Source organism: Pinus tabuliformis, chromosome X (assembly GCF_031772625.1).
Source record: "Pinus tabuliformis cultivar Carrire ecotype Pingquan chromosome X, CPIR1, whole genome shotgun sequence".
Lineage (NCBI taxonomy): Eukaryota > Viridiplantae > Streptophyta > Pinopsida > Pinales > Pinaceae > Pinus > Pinus tabuliformis.
In genome coordinates this window covers 1,072,181,188-1,072,198,526 of record NC_142308.1, presented here as the reverse complement: position 1 = coordinate 1,072,198,526, position 17,339 = coordinate 1,072,181,188, and the positions used below count along the sequence as shown (strand labels likewise).

At 42.8% G+C, this 17,339-nt stretch overlaps 1 pseudogene; it reads right to left on the bottom strand.

The window, feature by feature from the left end:
* The window catches only part of LOC149143534 (pyruvate, phosphate dikinase regulatory protein, chloroplastic pseudogene), a 35,995-nt pseudogene extending 23,633 nt beyond the window's left edge, over positions 1-12,362 (bottom strand).
* Between the last annotated feature and the right edge of the window lie 4,977 nt (positions 12,363-17,339).

Here is a 17,339-nt window from a genome sequence, read left to right as displayed (position 1 = left end):
AATAATAGAGTTAGGAGTTAATGTGAAAATGACAAGAAAGCGCTAAGGTGAGAGACCTTAGGCTATTTGAAGGGGAACAGGACTCACAGAGTGAAACAACAATGCTCCTAAGCAAAGAGGACCTTTACTTAGGCAAATATAATGGGAGATGATGAACTCAAAAGTTATCAAGCAGATCTTGACCTCTTCAGGGAAGTTAGTAAGTGATTTGGGGAAATCGAAAGAAGGGGAGGTTAGAGATGTCCAGTTTGATCTCCTCCAAATGGAAAACTGCCTCCAACTTGTGATCTGAATAAATATGACACTTGAAAACATGAAATGGATCACAAGCCATGATTCTGCAACCACACAGCTACCTACCCAGCCTACCTTCCTAACATTTTTTCTTCTTTTTGGGTGGGTGCACTTAGACTTGCAGACCCAACTTTACAATTTTTCTTTTGACTGCCCTCCTATCTAAATCAAACCTTATTCCTGCCAAGGGCCTAGATTAAGCAGTTTGGATCCCTTGATTCTCTACCTATCTACAAATCTGCCAAGATTAAGCTGTTTGGACAAATATCAATTCTCTATATTCTAAGACAAGAAATTGAAATCTAGGGAAGCCAAGATTAAGCTTTTTGGACTTCCCTTAACAGAACATTCTTCAAAAATGGTTAAGTCATCAAAATTGGAATACAGCATTGGCATTTAGACTGGCACACTTTCATGGCTTCTTCTTTGACCTCTTTCTGGAAATATGGAGCATTGCAGCATGCAAAGTATGACATATTTGGCATGTAAAAATGTCAATCATGAAAGATGAACACCTATTGCAACAGGAGGCTAACAGTGGCTGCACTTGGGGATGGATTTTCCTTGTGAAAAGCCAAGAATAGTAGGTCAGACTGCATTGATCTTCTATTGTTGCTGTAGACTGAAAAAAACTTCTTTGTACTGGTTGTTAAGAGTGTGAAACTTTGAAATACGAACGACTCTCTCCTCAACTGAATTACTGTGAACTGTATAGCATCGCCTGATTTCTTCTACGTGCTTAATGCTATGTACAATATTGCTTGAGCATTGTGCCTTTGAAAAACATAGATCAAAACTGATGTGTTTCCTCTAGCTATGGTCTAGAAACAGTTACTGAAAAATTGCTCCTCTCCTATTGATACTATTTGACTGATGACTGTAAGCTGCCCACTTTTTCTTTTTACCATAATTGCTATGATATGACAATGCTACTCTTGTTGTTTTGTTGAGATTAATGCAGAGACAGAGCCTCAAAAAATGGAACACTGGCATTGGTTGTGTCTTCACAAACATTGCTGCTGCTTCTCTAACCCTCAGACTACTTATACAAAAAATACAAACAAAGTGCTGATATATACACATATCAATGTACAAAGAAATATGTACAGAGCTACATTGTATCCCTTTAAAAGGGATCATAGTAATGTTTTAACATTCGGCCATTAACAGGGCCTTCTTCAGCAGTGCTGCCCTCTACAATTTTGAGAAAATATGTGTTATTCCCCTGAACAACAGAAATAACAAATGGCCCTTTCCATAAAAAATTGAATTTTGCACGTTTTCCCTTGTCTTCTCTTCGTGAATCCCACCTTAGAACTTTGTCGCCAATGTAGAAATCCTCAGCCTTAGCTCTCTTATCAAACATCTTTTTGAGCTTTTCTTGCAATATTTGAGCTCTGTCATAGACCTGCTCTCTGGTTTGCTGAAGATGAATGGTCTGATTGATTCTTCGTTGAATGTCATTTGGTTCAGCCTGGATCTCCTGTAACAGTCTGATAGTAGGGATGCCCAAGGATGAAGGAAACCTGGCCTCCATGCCATATACTAGCTCATAAGGGCTCATCCCAATGGATTTCTTTGTTGAAAGTCTGTCTGCCCATAGGGCATTTGTGAGCTTTTTATGCCAGTTCTTCTTGTTTTCTTCTAAGATCTTCTTGATAATATTAATGAGACTTTTATTTGAGGATTCGGCCAAGCCATTACCTTGAGGGTAATAGGCCGTAGAGTGACCCAAGGTAATGTGAAATTTATGGAAAAATTTGATCATCCTTTTGGATTTGAAAGCAGCGGTGTTGTCGGTAATGATCTTCTCAGGGCAGCCAAATCTAGAAAGGATATTGCACTCAAGGAATTGGATAATGATGGTGTCATTGGCTTGCCTGCATGGGATGGCTTCAACCCACTTAGTGAAATAGTCGGTGGCTGTTAGAATCCACTTGTGCTGGCCTGAGGAGGAGGGATGGATTTCTCCAATGAAGTCAAGACCCCATTGTTGAAAAGGCTTTTCAGTTGAGATGGGTTTAAGGGGCAGGGGCAACAGCTTTCTTTTGCCCTCAAATATTTGGCATTTGTGACATGAAATGGCAAATTTATTTACATCTGCGAAAAGAGAGGGCCAATAGAAACCAGCCCTTAAAATTTTATCAGCAGTGGACTTCCAATATAGATGTCCTCCACAGTCACCTGCATGGAATTCTTTCATGACATTGTTAGTTTCATTCATGGTTAAACAATTAAGCAATATACCTTCATGATTTTTCCAAAATAAAGCACCATCTATGACACAAAACTTCGAAGCTTTCATCTTTAAAAATCTTTTCTTGGTTCTGGACAATCCTGGGGGAGCAAACAGGTTTAACAATACAAAGCATATATCAGCATACCATGGGGATTGCAAAAAGGTCTCACTGATCTGTGGAGTCGCCAGCTCCTGTTCATTGTCCAATTGGTTAATGTCTAAGGCTTGAAAGTTTGTCTCGGACATCAGTTTGGCTAAACTTTGTCCCTTTATGAGCTTGGTTGGTTTTATTTCTATGTCATATTCAAGGATTTTTGCAATCCATTTGCCTCTTTTGCCCTCTAATCCCTCTTGGGTTAATATGTCTTTTACAACAACATTTGGGACATAGGAAATCACATGTGAATATAAAATGTACACTCTGAAATCTTTGATTGCTTTAACAAGGGCATAGGCCTGCTTTTCCATGATTTGGTAGTTCAAAGGGGCATCTCTTAAGGCTCGGCTGAAAAATGCAATTGGCTTTTCATTTCCCTGATCATCCTTTTGCAAAAGGACAGCAACTATGGTGTGATCAGATGCAAAAGAAAATATGATAAAGTCCCTATCAAATTGTGGACTTGTGAGGACAGGGGCTTGGGTTAAGGCAGATTTTATGCCCTCAAAGGCTTGTTTGGTTTCAAGAGACCATCTTACCTTGGCATCCTTTTTTAACATGTTGCTTAACAGTCTTATCAGCTCAGCTAGATTTGGGATAAATCTCCTTAGGAAGTTGATCTTCCCAAGGAATGCTTGCAACTCTTTTATGTTTCTTGGATATGGGATTTGGAGGATGGCTTGGATTCTTTCAGGATCAATTCTAATTCCATCCTTTGATATGATATGGCCAAGAAGTTTGCCTTCTTCAAGGCCGAAGAGGGACTTTTTGGGGTTCAAGGAAATGCCATATTTCCTACATGTCATGAATATTTGCCTCAAATGTTTTAGGTGCTCTTGATCAGATTTGGAGAAAGGGGTTAAGTCATCGAGGTAGACAACTAGGAAATCATGTATTTCTTTGGCAAATGCAATGTCCATTGCTCTTTGAAAGGTAGCACCAGCGTTTTTAAGTCCGAAAGGCATCTTCACATACTTAAATGTTCCCCACGGTGTGGTAAAGGCTGTCTTGTCTTGGTCATCCGGGTGAACCAGTATTTGATTGAAACCTGAAAAGCCATCTAGCAAAGAAATTCTAGATGACCCCACTACTCTCTGCAGAATATGATCCATTTTGGGCAAGGGGTAGTGGTCTTTTAGGGAGACTTGGTTTAAATTTCTTAGGTCTACACGTAGCCTAATCTCACCTGTCGTTTTTCTTGTGGGAACAAGCTTGGATACCCATTCAGAAAATCTGATGGGTGCTATGATACCTGCTTCAAACATTCTTTTCACTTCCTTTTCAATCAAAGGGAGAAGCATAGGATTGATTCTCCTCAGTTTCTGTTTGAAGGGCTTTTGGTTTGGTTTTAAAGGAATGGTGTGTTGGATCACTGAGGTGTCATAGGACTTCAAGTCCTCATAACTCCAAGCAAATACATCTTGGAATTCTTTGAAAAAATCAACATATTTGGGCTTCTAATTAGGTGGCAAATTTTTGGATAATTTGATCATTTTGGGTTGCTCTGCTGTTCCAATGTTGTGCTCTTCTATATTAGTGTTTAAGGGCTGCATTTTTGGTTTTTTGGGAACATCATTAGCATCAAACATGTCTTCTAAGGGAGTGAGGCCAACAGGGAGAAGGTTATCTTTCAGATCAATGATTTCGGCCTCTGTTTCGGCTATTTCCTCCCAATGCATCTGTTTCAGCTTTTCTATGTTTGTATTATCAAAGACAGTTGGGCTTAACATTTGTTTGGCTGTTACAGCAGTTACAGCCTGTTGACTTTCATTTGTTTGCTGTTGTTTATCCGTCATAGCATCCATGTCAATGTTAATATTTGAAAACTCATGCTCAAGAGTGAGGAAATTGTTAATCTGGGCATCATTTTCGAACACTTGCCAATCTTTAACATTATTTGGGACAACAGGCCTATGTTTTATCTCAGCAGTAAAGTGGTGATTTGGCTCAAAGGGAAGCTTGCATGTACTAGCAAAAGTGGCTAGGCTGTGTGCATGAATGTTATGCTCTCTTGAAATCTTGGCAAGCTTGGATTCAGTGAATGCATTGAGTATACTAGTGGCAGCAGTCCTATAGGCCCTCATTCTATTGTCATTGATAACACAGTTACCTTTCATATGTTGTATGATTAAATTGGAGTCACCTAAAATGGACACTTTTGCAGCTCCTAGAGCTTTGAGCATTTTAAGGCCTAGGAGGAGAGCCTCATACTCTGCCATGTTATTGGTGCATTTGAAATTTAGTCTGTAGGCATGGACTTCTGCATGATTGTTATGTGTATTGTGAATCCAGACACCTGCCCCTGCTCCTAACTTGTTGACAGAGCCATCAAACTCTAAATACCATGTGATTTCTTGCTTGTGGTTAGTGTCAAGAGTTTCAGTCATTCTTGCAGTGGACAGATTTGAATTTTCTGTTTGGGGAGGTTCTTGTGGCATGCTGGTTGCATTAACTGTTTTGACAGTTTCATCAGTATGGGCAACCGATTCTTCATTGATGTGTGTGTTCAGTTCTAAAGCCAACGGCTTGCCATCAATGGGAGGACTTGTTTCATCATTAAATAAAATAAAAGAATCCATATCAGAATGGATTGAGTAAATGGGAAAATTTTCAGGCTTGCTCTCACTAGTTACCACATACTTCATCAGTGTTTCTCTATATAGTCTCTTTGGTTGCCCAAAGACAGATATAGTGGCATAAGAGAGGTCTAATTGGAGGGACCCTTGGAGTTTTGCTCCCCAAGATCTTGACAATAGCATGCCATACTTTGGTGGAATGTCAGCAACCACCACATCCATGAGGATTGTCTTGTTAGGAAATTGGACTAAGGAGACACACAAGTCTTTGATGAGGCCTAAACACTTGACTTGACTTGAGTCAAAGGAGAATAGATCTTTGTAGGGTCTTGTAACATCAAGGTTCAGTTTTTCCATTACAGCTTTGGGCATAAGGTTGTGTGAGGCACCTGAGTCAAACATGGCATTGTGCAGGACTTTGTCATGTATATGTAAACTGACATAAAAAGGTAGAACAGATCCATATGTTGATTTTCCATTAACTTCTGGACCGAACAGCAGCTCAGGCTGATCATCAAGAACATTGACATCATCCTTAACCTCCGACATTTGAAGTGATCTTTGAATTTGTTGCCTATACACATCATGTTTAGCAAGTTCGGACAAGGGGATGGATATCTTCAACTTACCTATTTCTGCCTCTAAGTCAAATGATTTTTCAGATTGGGTTTTGGTATTGTGAGAGGCAGGTTTCCCTTTTTCCATTGGAGTATCAGCAATTTGGTCTTGTTTATCAGTGTTATGGGAAGTGACTGCTTGCAGTTTTTCAGCTTTAGGAGGGCTTTTTGGAACACTGCTCAAGTTATTTTTCGAGGAAAGAGGTGGTAGAGGCTGGTCAATAGAAGGTTGCATTTCTGTTATGTCCTCTACACTCACTTGATGCGGGTTTGGGAAAGGTATATTAGCTAGTTCTGTTATGATGGCCTTGCCTTTAGTCTTGTTGGGCTATTTGCCATCCTTTGGTTTGCTAGGTTCAGAAATATCAATGGTCCTAGTTCTCAGTTTATACTGTTTGTGGACCTCATACACAACAGTATCATAGCCTTGTTTAAAATCAAAAGACTCACCAGACTTAGTCTGAAATTGATTAAAGTCATGCTCATCTTGGTCTTGTTGAGTTAGGAAAATTTGTTGCTCAGCCCTTGAATCCACCAAGTTTATGTGAGTGTCCTCTGGGGGTTCACTAGATGTAGAGGCTTCCGCATAATTTTCATGAAAAGGGGGCCTTATGTCATGGTCTGGGCTAGACCTGCCAGCATTTGCGTTTTGAGTTTTCCTGAAATTTGGGTTCCTTATGGTATTGGGCTGTTGTGCTTCCCATGAAGACTTCCTCTCAACACTTTCTACTCTGTCTCCCAGCCTTTGCATGCCACTGATAATAGCATCAAGTTTCTGATCTAAGGTTGAGGGTTCTTCTTTGAAGGTGGTTCTTCTCTCCATTCTAGCTCTGTTTCTTTTGGCAATTAGGTTGGCCTCTACGCTAACAACAACATTTTGCATATCTGCAAGGGTTTGAGGAGCTCTTTCTTTTAACTGGTATGCGATATCTGGGTCGAATCCATACGGGAATTTATACAAGGCAAGGTCAGGTGGAGGTCTTATGTTCTGTGCTATTGCATTATAGACATTGTTGAATCTTGCACAGTAATCTAGGACAGACTCTTGAGGGCCTCTTTTTATTGTATCATATTCAGCTAGTATGTGCAAGGGGTCTTTCTTTTTCTCCCATCTGTTGGTAAAGGATTGATAAAGCTCATCCGGAGTGGTTATAGAATTTGCAGCAAGTGATTTGAACCAAGTTCTTACATCACCTGTTAAACTCTGAACAAAGATTTTCATTCTCACACTATCATAATCTATTTTGTAGTTCTCAAAATAGTCTTGCATATTTTTGGTATGCTGAACGGCTGTGCAAGTACAAGTTCCATCAAAATATGTGATTTTAGTTTGATAATCCTAAGGCATAGCCCCAGGATTAGCAGGTAATTGCAGGGGTGCATATCTATTAGCCATATTCACAGGGATAAGTGGAACAACAGGAACAACAGGGACAACTAGAACAACTGTAACAACAGTAGTGGTAATGGGAGTATGTGCAGTGAATGGAGGTGTGGAAGGAGTGTTTTGGGAAGTAGATGATGAACAAGGGGAAGCAGGGGTTGAACGGAATAAAACTTTGACAGGGGTTGGAATACTGCTTGGGTGAACTGCTTCAGGACTATTATCAGTAAAATCTTCTCTTTGTTCTTGCTTCCTAAGGATCTTTGGGATTAAGTTTGGATTTTCAAAAGCAGCTGGGGGATTTGGGTCTGGATTTGACCTAGTATAACGAGAATTCTTTTTGGGAGCCAGATTCTAATTTGTTTTAGAATTAGCAAGGAACTGATCAAATTTTTGGAACAACTATCTGTAGTTTAAAACTAGCATGAAGATTGACTGAAGCAACATTTATTTACTCCTGTAAATGCAAAGCAAGAACAGTTTCAAAGGCTTCCTGGCTGACATTCAGACTTCATCTGTAGTTTTAAGGAATAGACAACACTGATTTTTGTTCCTATGGAGTTTTCCAACTTGATTTGTGAAATTAACTAAGGATGTTCCCCAGTGGAGTTGCCATTATGTTATCACTCAGGTTGTCCTTCTGGTCAGCTCAAAAGGATACGGCCGAGGTAACCACAGACCAATCTTTGGACTGCAGGTTCTAGCCCACCTGCAATCAGAGAGGGCTCTCTCTTTCTGATTTAGCTTTGTTGATAAGGTTTTTAGGCTAGTTATTAAGTTCAAGGGGTTTTGTTTGTGTTTTGGTGGGAAGGATGATGCTTTCAAGTAAAGAGGCAGGGATAGCATGAAAGTTTTAGAACCATTGGGCGTGGAGTCAAGGAGTAGGACTGCTGGTGCGTTTTCTTGGTCATAAGAAGGAATATGGAGCAAGCTAGTTGCCTATGAAACAATCATTCAAGGTAAAAGAGATGGATTAAAGGCTAAGGAATGAGGGGCAATTAAGAATCTCTCATTCAGGTTAGCAGAAAGAAGATAAATGAGCCCTATCTGGGAGCAGTTAAGAATTCCTAGATAACAGTCATTCATATGTGAAATAGGTCAAACATGAGCCATAACAGAATTCATATTTATGCCTAATTCAAGAGGAAAACATTAAGAAACCATAGAAACTGAGCATAGAGTGCAGCTAAGCAAATTCTAAACCAATCCTTTGTTCTGTGGCTTGGGCATATCTGAAATTGAAATAACAGAGGTAAGGAACACTTATTGATTCATATTGCAGCACAAGAATTCAACATTCAATTCTTCAAACCATTAGACACAGAGCAAACAATCATTCCTCCAAAGCTTTTCAACAATCTTTGATTAAGTAAAACATCTCAGATATCCAGTGTGAGTCTCTAATGAAGATTATCAACTAACCAACCCTTTAAACAATACAGAGGGTCAGTATAAATAGGGAAAATTATCCAAAAATTAATGTATTACAGCCGACCTAAACGGGTCTGAAAGAAAATGATTACTTTAACCTAATCTTATCCAGAAATAAATGCATGAAAATATCTTTGAGCTGTGCTGAGGGCAGCCGTATCAAACTGAGTTAATGTCTGTCCGGGGTGGCTTGCTGCAGTCTTTCTGTAATAACTGTGATTTGTCTTTTATCTCCACCTCTAACTTGATTTTGCTGTTGTTCGGTGCCATTAATGTGCACTAATCCCGACCAGATAAGTTTTTAAATGGCCTTAACTGTTTTGCTGACTTTGATGGAGGTTTTTAATTTTCACCTGCTTTGATGTTGCTGAACTGATACTCTTTGATGCTTCATCTTTCCTCTGATACTCTTTGGCGCTGAACCTGGCCTCCTTAATGTCTTCTGAGTGGTTTAGACTGTCCCATCGACCTTTCATGGTAGCTGCTCAGCCCTTTGTTGCTTTAAAAACTGTGTTTGCCCCTTTTTGAATGCTTCACGAAGAAATTTTGGTCATTTTGCGCCTTTTGGGCCTGCTAGAGGCCGAGTCACGAAGGGGCTTTCCATTTCGGCCTATTTCCCATAGCCATTATGAAAAACTGCCTCAGATTCTGATTCCGGGCTTCCTAGGCTGTGATTTGCGCCTTTCGCACTTTTTGACGGTGACGTCAGCATGATGTCAGCAGGCGGGTCCTAGTATGGTGGTGACGTGGTAGGGACACAGCGGTAGGGAGGTCAACCAGGGATGGTGACGTCAACATGACATGGCACTGATGCAGGAGGGGGGAAGGTGGTATCTGGTTTTGGGCGCACCGCCTTTGAGCAGAAGTGGTTTCGGCAGAGGGGGCTCCGCCACAGCCGGGAGGGCGACGCGTGGCGGGAGTACGGCGGGAAAACCGCCGATCTCCCGGACGCTAACCTTCGGCACGTCGGGGCATGAAAACACCCGCCCACCATAGATCTATGGCGCGGGCGATCGGACGGCTGGCGGAACAAATGAGGCGGCGGAGGGATAATGGATGGGGCCCACGGCGAATATTTGAGTTTTTATACAGCGCTGCGGGGGGTTTAAAACTTAGGAAATGTGGGTTTTATGGATTTATGAGCGAGCGGGTTAAATATTTACATTTGAGACTTTGGAATAAGGGCGAAACATGGGTTTTGTAGGGCTAGGGTTAGGGGAAAAGGTTGTTAGTCTGACCGGATATCAGACTAACTCCAGCTAGGACACGGATGGGCTAAAAACAACCCCAGATGGACTGTTATTTCCCGGACTTAGGAAAATATGGCTATAATGCCGGGAAGGGGGTATTATTATTTTTTTTGGGATTTTTTATATATAATTTTACATATTAGGGGGTAGGGAAATGATTTAGGGAGCTAAATAATAGAGTTAGGAGTTAATGTGAAAATGACAAGAAAGTGCTAAGGTGAGAGACCTTAGGCTATTTGAAGGGGAACAGGACTCACAGAGTGAAACAACAGTGCTCCTAAGCAAAGAGGACCTTTACTTAGGCAAATATAATGGGAGATGATGAACTCAAGAGTTATCAAGCAGATCTTGACCTCTTCAGGGAAGTTAGTAAGTGATTTGGGGAAAGAGGAAGAAGGGGAGGTTAGAGATGTCCAGTTTGAGCTCCTCCAAATGGAAAACTGCCTCCAACTTGTGATTTGAATAAATATGACACTTGACAACATGAAATGGATCACAAGCCATGATTCTATAACTACACAGCTACCTACCCAACCTACCTTCCTAACATTTTTTCTTCTTTTTGGGTGGGTGCACTGAGACTTGCAGACCCAGCTTTACAATTTTTCTTTTGACTGCCCTCCTATCTAAATCAAACCTTATTCCTGCCAAGGGCCCAGATTAAGCAGTTGGGTTCCCTTGATTCTCTACCTATCTACAAATCTGCCGAGATTAAGCTGTCTGGACAGATATCAATTCTCTATATTCTAAGACAAGAAATTGAAATCTAGGGAAGCCAAGATTAAACTGTTTGAACTTCCCTTAACAGAACATTCTTCAAAAATGGTTAAGTCATCAAAATTGGAATACAGTAGTGGCATTTAGACTGGCACACTTTCATGGCTTCTTCTTTGACCTCTTTTTGGAAATATGGAGCATTGCAGCATGCAAAGTATGACATATTTGGCATGTAAAAATTTCAATCATGAAAGATGAACACCTGTTGCAACAGGAGGCTAACAAAATGATGCTGGCAATTTCTTGCAACTCTTCCCAGAAGATGATACAGTTGCAAATACCACCTTGGAACTTGACAAACAAATTTCCATAATATCTTGATTGGGGTGTGTTTTTTCACAACATAACTTTTTTTTTTAAGAAACGGAAACATTCACTTCTTATGGAGCAAAGAGCTTCTATTAGGACTCTCTTCTTTTTAATCACATTCTCTCTAGAATTCTCTGTGCACTTTGATGCCTCTTTACAGATTTCTCCATGACCAGAAAAGCATTCTCTAAGGGTTTTATCCTGAATGCATTTTTTTTTTTTTTGAAATAGATTCACAAAATTCTCAACAACTTCAGTCAGACAACCAAAATTCTGTTTCTTTGAGATTGATTCTGGGTAATCATTCAATAAAATTTCTGCACGCTTAAAAAAAATAAATTCTGAAGCTAATATTTTCAGCTTGTTTCTGACAAACTGTTGAAAATTAACTGGATCCTTCTGTTGTGTTATTTCTTCAAAATATTCATATTGTGAAATTTCCGATTCAAGAAAATCAAGATCGCACAACTGAGTGCATGACCTTAGAACTTCAGTAAGTGAGACATCTTGCAAAATAGGTTTCATCATTCAATGTAGGTTTCATTATTTGCAGCGATTATGTTTTTTTCTGTATTTGTATTGCAAGCTGCAAGCTAAATCAAATATGCATGGCCGAACAAAATTTAGCTTTCTTGATACATGGACAGGGTGCTGCTCACGATCGTTCAATTTTCGAAATGGTGAGAGCACAACAGGATTAAATGGCGACCGTGTATACATTGTTCTAGTAAAATGTAAAATTCAAACAGGATTGTCAATAGGTTTAATGATGAATATGTTTACAAAACGGAAATCCAACATATTTAGATCAAAGTGTCAAAGGTGAACACCAATTGATTAGAACATTAGAACCTCCTTTAAGACAATATATAATATTGAAATATTAAAACATGTAGCACTAGCCATTCTATATATATCATTTGGGATAGTAAATACCTAACAATAATGGCAGCGTTGAGTTGATTGAAGCCATTAGACACCTACTTTGAAAACCCAAGGATAATATATATATATATATATATATATATATATATATATATATATATATATATAGATATATATATATAGATATAGATTTAAATAATTATTCCTTGCCACGAGAGGAGGATGAGGCTCTGCAACCCTAGCTACCCTGCAACCCTAGCCATGATTCCCCCCTGACTGGGGTTTGCAGGCCGTTCTACGGCTCTGTGAACCCCATCTCCCCCCGTACCCCCGTCCCGTTCTCCCTCGTGTTTCGAATTGGCACCTGGCTCTTGCGTCCCGTGACCCTCTTCCATCTTTTTACCCTCGCTTCTCCGTTTATGCTCCCATTTTACTACTGTCATTTTCATTTACCACAGCTTGGCATTCACCTGATTAATCCGCATCAGAACGGCGCCTCCCCCTTAGATAGGCCGACAGCTCTTGGTGGAAGTCGCTATCACTGTAACGGTAAGAGCGACCTGCTGCATCGGAACCTTCTCACATTGATCGGCCTCCCCCGCCGTTGGTGCCGACGCATAGCGGTTAACAGGTTTCGAGGAGCTCCTCTCGGGCGGTTTCCAGCTCTCCGAGAAGGCTATCTAGCAGCTGTCACCATGGACTCAGAGGAGGTGGATTATTCGGAGTCCCCGCTGGCGGAAAGCTCCATTTGGCGCTCCACGTTTTCATCTGGGGGTCTGCACAGTGCGAATCTATCAGCTAGCTTCGAGCATTTTTCGCCCCCTTCTGACCCGCCTCTCCCCACCTCCCTTTATCCTGGTGAACCCTCCTCTTGGAATTCCTTTGCGATCCCTTCACCGGTCTCTCTGGGTTTCTTGGCTGACTGTTTTCAACCCTCCCCGAACGGAGTTAACCATTCGCCGGTACTTCCCCCCCTTTCCCTGCCCCCGGTATCCTCCACGGAGTTCCCTGTTCACATCCCAGCAAACCCTCCCATCTCGGTCAAAAACCCCCCCCTATCGGTAACAAACCCTTCCTCGGTCCCCCCCGTCCCCTCCGGCAGCTATCACGAGGTCCCTCCCCTCCCTGAAGCCATCCCCACCCTCGGGTCAAGCCCTCTCCCCCCTCCCCCATCCCCCCCCCCTCAGGGCTCACAGGCGACGGTAAACCTGGGACGTATGTCCTCCCGCCCTGCCAAGAAGCAGCGCTGTTTCAAAACGTCGGCGGAGGACGCTTTCCTGCATCTGGAAGAGGATATTAGGTGGGGAGAAGCCATGGATCTGGCAGATTGTGTTCTCATGGGACGGATCAGAGGCATACATGCCACTGCAGCAAAATTAAAGGAATGGGCGACTGAGATTTGGGGGAAATACCTCGTGGACATTCCATCGGTGCAGACTTTCGTGCGAGGGTGGTTTGCCCTGAAATTTGCACGGGCGGATCACACGAGCTGGGTTCTTTCTTCGTTCTGGCATTTTGAGAAATCTCCGGTCCTTCTCAAGAGATGGACACCCCTTTTCGACCCGGAAACAGAGCTGCTACGCATCGGTCCGATTTGGGTCAGGCTTCCGGGGTTGCCCTTGCAGTACTGGTCGGAAGATATATTTAAGAGAATTGGGAATGCGCTGGGGACTTACATGGAGTCCGATAAATCATACATCTCGACGGGTTCGCTGGCTTATGCACGGATCCTTGTGCACATGGACACCAGAGGGGGAGTTCCGGAAAACATTGCCATTCATTGGAAATCCACTTCAAGAAAACAGAAGCTGGATTATGAGGGCATCCCATACAGATGCAGAAGATGCCACCAGGTGGGTCATCTCTTTAAGGACTGCCCCCTACTGCAGAAGACCCAGCAAAATGCTACAGGCCTGGATCAGCCAGCCACTGAAGATGCTCCAAACCCTCAGGCGACCATGGCACCTAGGCGGGACCAAGTAAACCCATCGGACACGGTGGAGGCTCCTCCTGCACCTCGTCGTAAGAAGCAAGCTACAAACAAGGCTCGGCCTCCATCTCCTCCAATGACGCGTTCCAAAGCTGCAAAAGGAGCTGTATTCTCCTCGGGTACGTCCTCTTTATCATCTACCTCTATTTCTCACATTGCATCTATGAGTTTATCGGCCTCCGGCATGCCCCCCCCTATCTGTATCCCCCCCCCCTCTTCCCCTACGGCCCTCGACCTGGTCAAGGTCTCTTGCACTCCTCATCCCCCCCCAATCTCTTTATGTCTCCTACTCCATCCCTAGGCCATCTGGCCTCCCCTTCCCCTCCTCGATCCCCTCTCTCCCCCACCCTACTATTCCCTCGCCCTCCCCCTCGGTTAACTCTACCCCGAGGTATCCCACCCGTTCGACTACGAAGCTGAATGTCTCGGACTCCATTGGGATGATTATGGACCCCCATATCATCCCGCCCAAGTAGGGGCGCGGTCGACCATCCACAAAGTCGATCTCTCAAAAGCTAACGGAGGAGGAGGTCCTCCGTGGCAAACAACAGACTCTAGACAGGGCCCTTAGAGCACAGGACACCCTCCCCCATCCCCCTCCATGAAAATTATGTCCTTCAACTGCAGAGGGTTAGCCAGCCCGGAAAAAAATCGGCCCTGAAGCGACTCCTACTCTCTAATCCTGTTGACATCATTTTCCTACAAGAAACCTTATGTAATGCAGACTCTGCTACCTCCACCCTTAACTCTTGGCTGCCTGGGTGGACCTTCACAGCTATTGATGTATCTGGCCGGTCAGGGGGCATTGCTATAGGACTCAAGAACAACACCATCCTGCTTAAGAACATCTGGGGTGGAGGGGGTTTTTTGGGGGCAGAAATATATTCTAAAGATCTGGAGGAAAATCTACAAATCATCAATGTCTACGGTCCATGTCAAAACAGAGAGCTCTTCTGGAATAGACTCCTTGGCTCCCCACTACTCCATGCAGAGAACATTATTTTGGGTGGAGATTTAAACTTCTCTATTGGCTTCTCTGAATCCTGGGGCCATCTTGCTCAAATAGATCCCCTCTCTGATTTCTTTGGGCAACTCCTTGAAGATCACCACTGGGTCGATCTTCCCACTGCAAAGATCCAGTACACATGGAAGAACAACAGAGCTGGGGAACAAAGCCTAGCAAGAAGACTGGATCGTTTTATCATGAAAGAAGGGCTCTGTACCCATCACCCAAGATCTCGACAATGGGTAGGAAGTGGTGGAATCTCTGACCATAGGCCAATATACCTGGAATTGGAAGCGAGACAACAGACCCAGAAAGCTCCTTTTAAGTTCAATGCAACTTGGCTTAGGGACCCCTCCTACATCAAGTTGATATTGGATTTCTGGAAATCCCATCTGATACCTGAGGATTTAGACCCAACCACTGGTTTTGTCAGGAACCTAGCAGAGGTCAAAGTGATCTCAAGGGAATGGGCAAAAGAGAAGAGAAAAATGGATGATCAAACAATATCCCAGGCGGAACAAGCCATCGAGGCTCTGGAATCCCACTCTGATGGCACCTTCTTATCCCCAGATCAGAAATCCAGGTACGATGACTTAGTCAAACAGAGGTCACAGATTCTTAGAGACAGAGAGGACTCCTGGAGACTAAGAAGCAGAGCCATTTGGCTCAAGGAGGGGGATGAGAACACTAAGTTTTACCACAGATTTGCAAATGGGCGGAAGGCGATCAACACTATATGGGAACTACAGGATGAACAAGGATATTTGGTAAGAAGACCTGGAGAACTAGCACATCTAGCTTCTGCGCACTTCAGGAACATATACAAGGCCCCAGGACAAGCAAGTCTGTTAGAAATCATGAGGGTGGCAGAGCTATTTCCCAGATTTGTGGAGGAGGATGATGCTGAGGAGCTCACAAAAGACATTTCTCTGGAAGAATTGGAAGCCACCATGAAGGGATTTCAAAAGGACAAGAGCCCGGGCCCCGACGGATGGACCATTGAATTCTATCTTGCTTTCTTCGAGCTGCTAGGGCATGACATTCTCAAAGCTATCAATCACTGCTGTCTAAATGGATCCATTCCCTCGAGCATAAAGGCCACTTTCATAGCTCTCATTCCCAAGTCAGATAAGCCTGAGTCATTTGATGAATTTAGGCCTATTTCACTCTGCAATTGCCTCTATAAGATATTGGCTAAGATTCTAGCCAACAGAATCAAGCCCATTCTCTCGGCCAATATCTCCCCTGAACAGTTTGCTTTTCTCCACAAACGCCAGATCCATGAAGCAATAGGCACAGCCCAAGAACTCCTTCATTCTTTGCACAACAAAAATCTAAAAGGCATGATTCTCAATGTGGACCTCTCAAAAGCATTTGACAGGGTTAATTTACTATACATCAGAATGATCCTTACTCATCTGGGATTCCCCTTCCTCTTTATTAAGAGGATCATGAGTTGCATCTCCGATGTACCTTTCAGTGTCCTCCTCAATGGCACCCCACCCCCTTTTTTTCAGCAGAAAGAGGCCTCAGGCAGGGCTGTCCCCTATCCCCCCTCCTTTTTTTGCTCATAATGGAAGGCCTAAGCAGATTAATTGCATCAGAACACAGTCGAGGCCGAATCAAAGGGATCAAAATCTCGGATAATTGCTCCCTCACACATCTACTTTTCGTGGATGATGTATTGATCTTCTTGAATGGAAGCATGGCGGATTCATCGGCACTCCAATAGGTTTTTGATCTTTTCCAGCAAGCTACGGGGATGGTAATAAATGTTCAGAAATCTACTTTAACAGTGTTTGGGTGCACCCCACATGAAGTCATCTACACAAAAAACCGTTTCCCCTTCCACATACAGCCTATGGAGGAAGGGCTAAAGTATTTGGGTTTCAGGGTGAAACATGGAGGGTACAGAATAGCCGATTGGATCTGGCTAATAACTAAAGTGGAAAAAAGGATCAATGTCTGGTATAATAGATACCTCACAAGGGCTGGAAGACTTACTCTTATCAAAGCTGTGCTGGAAGCAACGCCGGTGTATTGGATGTCCCTGGCTTGGATACCAAGAGGGATTCTATCCAGGTTACAAAGAATATGCTGCAGATTCTTATGGAAGGGATCTAAACAGGGAAATCTCTTTGCCTGGGTAAAATGGGACACCATTGCTAGATCGAAAAAATGGGGAGGTTGGGGAATAAAGAAATTAGACCTATTTGCAAAGGCACTGGCAGCAAAACTGGGATGGCAGCTCCTTACATCAAATAGTCTCTGGAGGAAAGTGGTCATGGAAAAATACATTGCTCCAGAAAGCATCTACAGCTGGATTCGCAGGGACCAAAGGGGTAATGGCAGACATTCCATCATATGGAAAGCAGTCATAAATTCTCTTCCCCTAATTCGGGAGGGTCAGACATGGAGGATCAA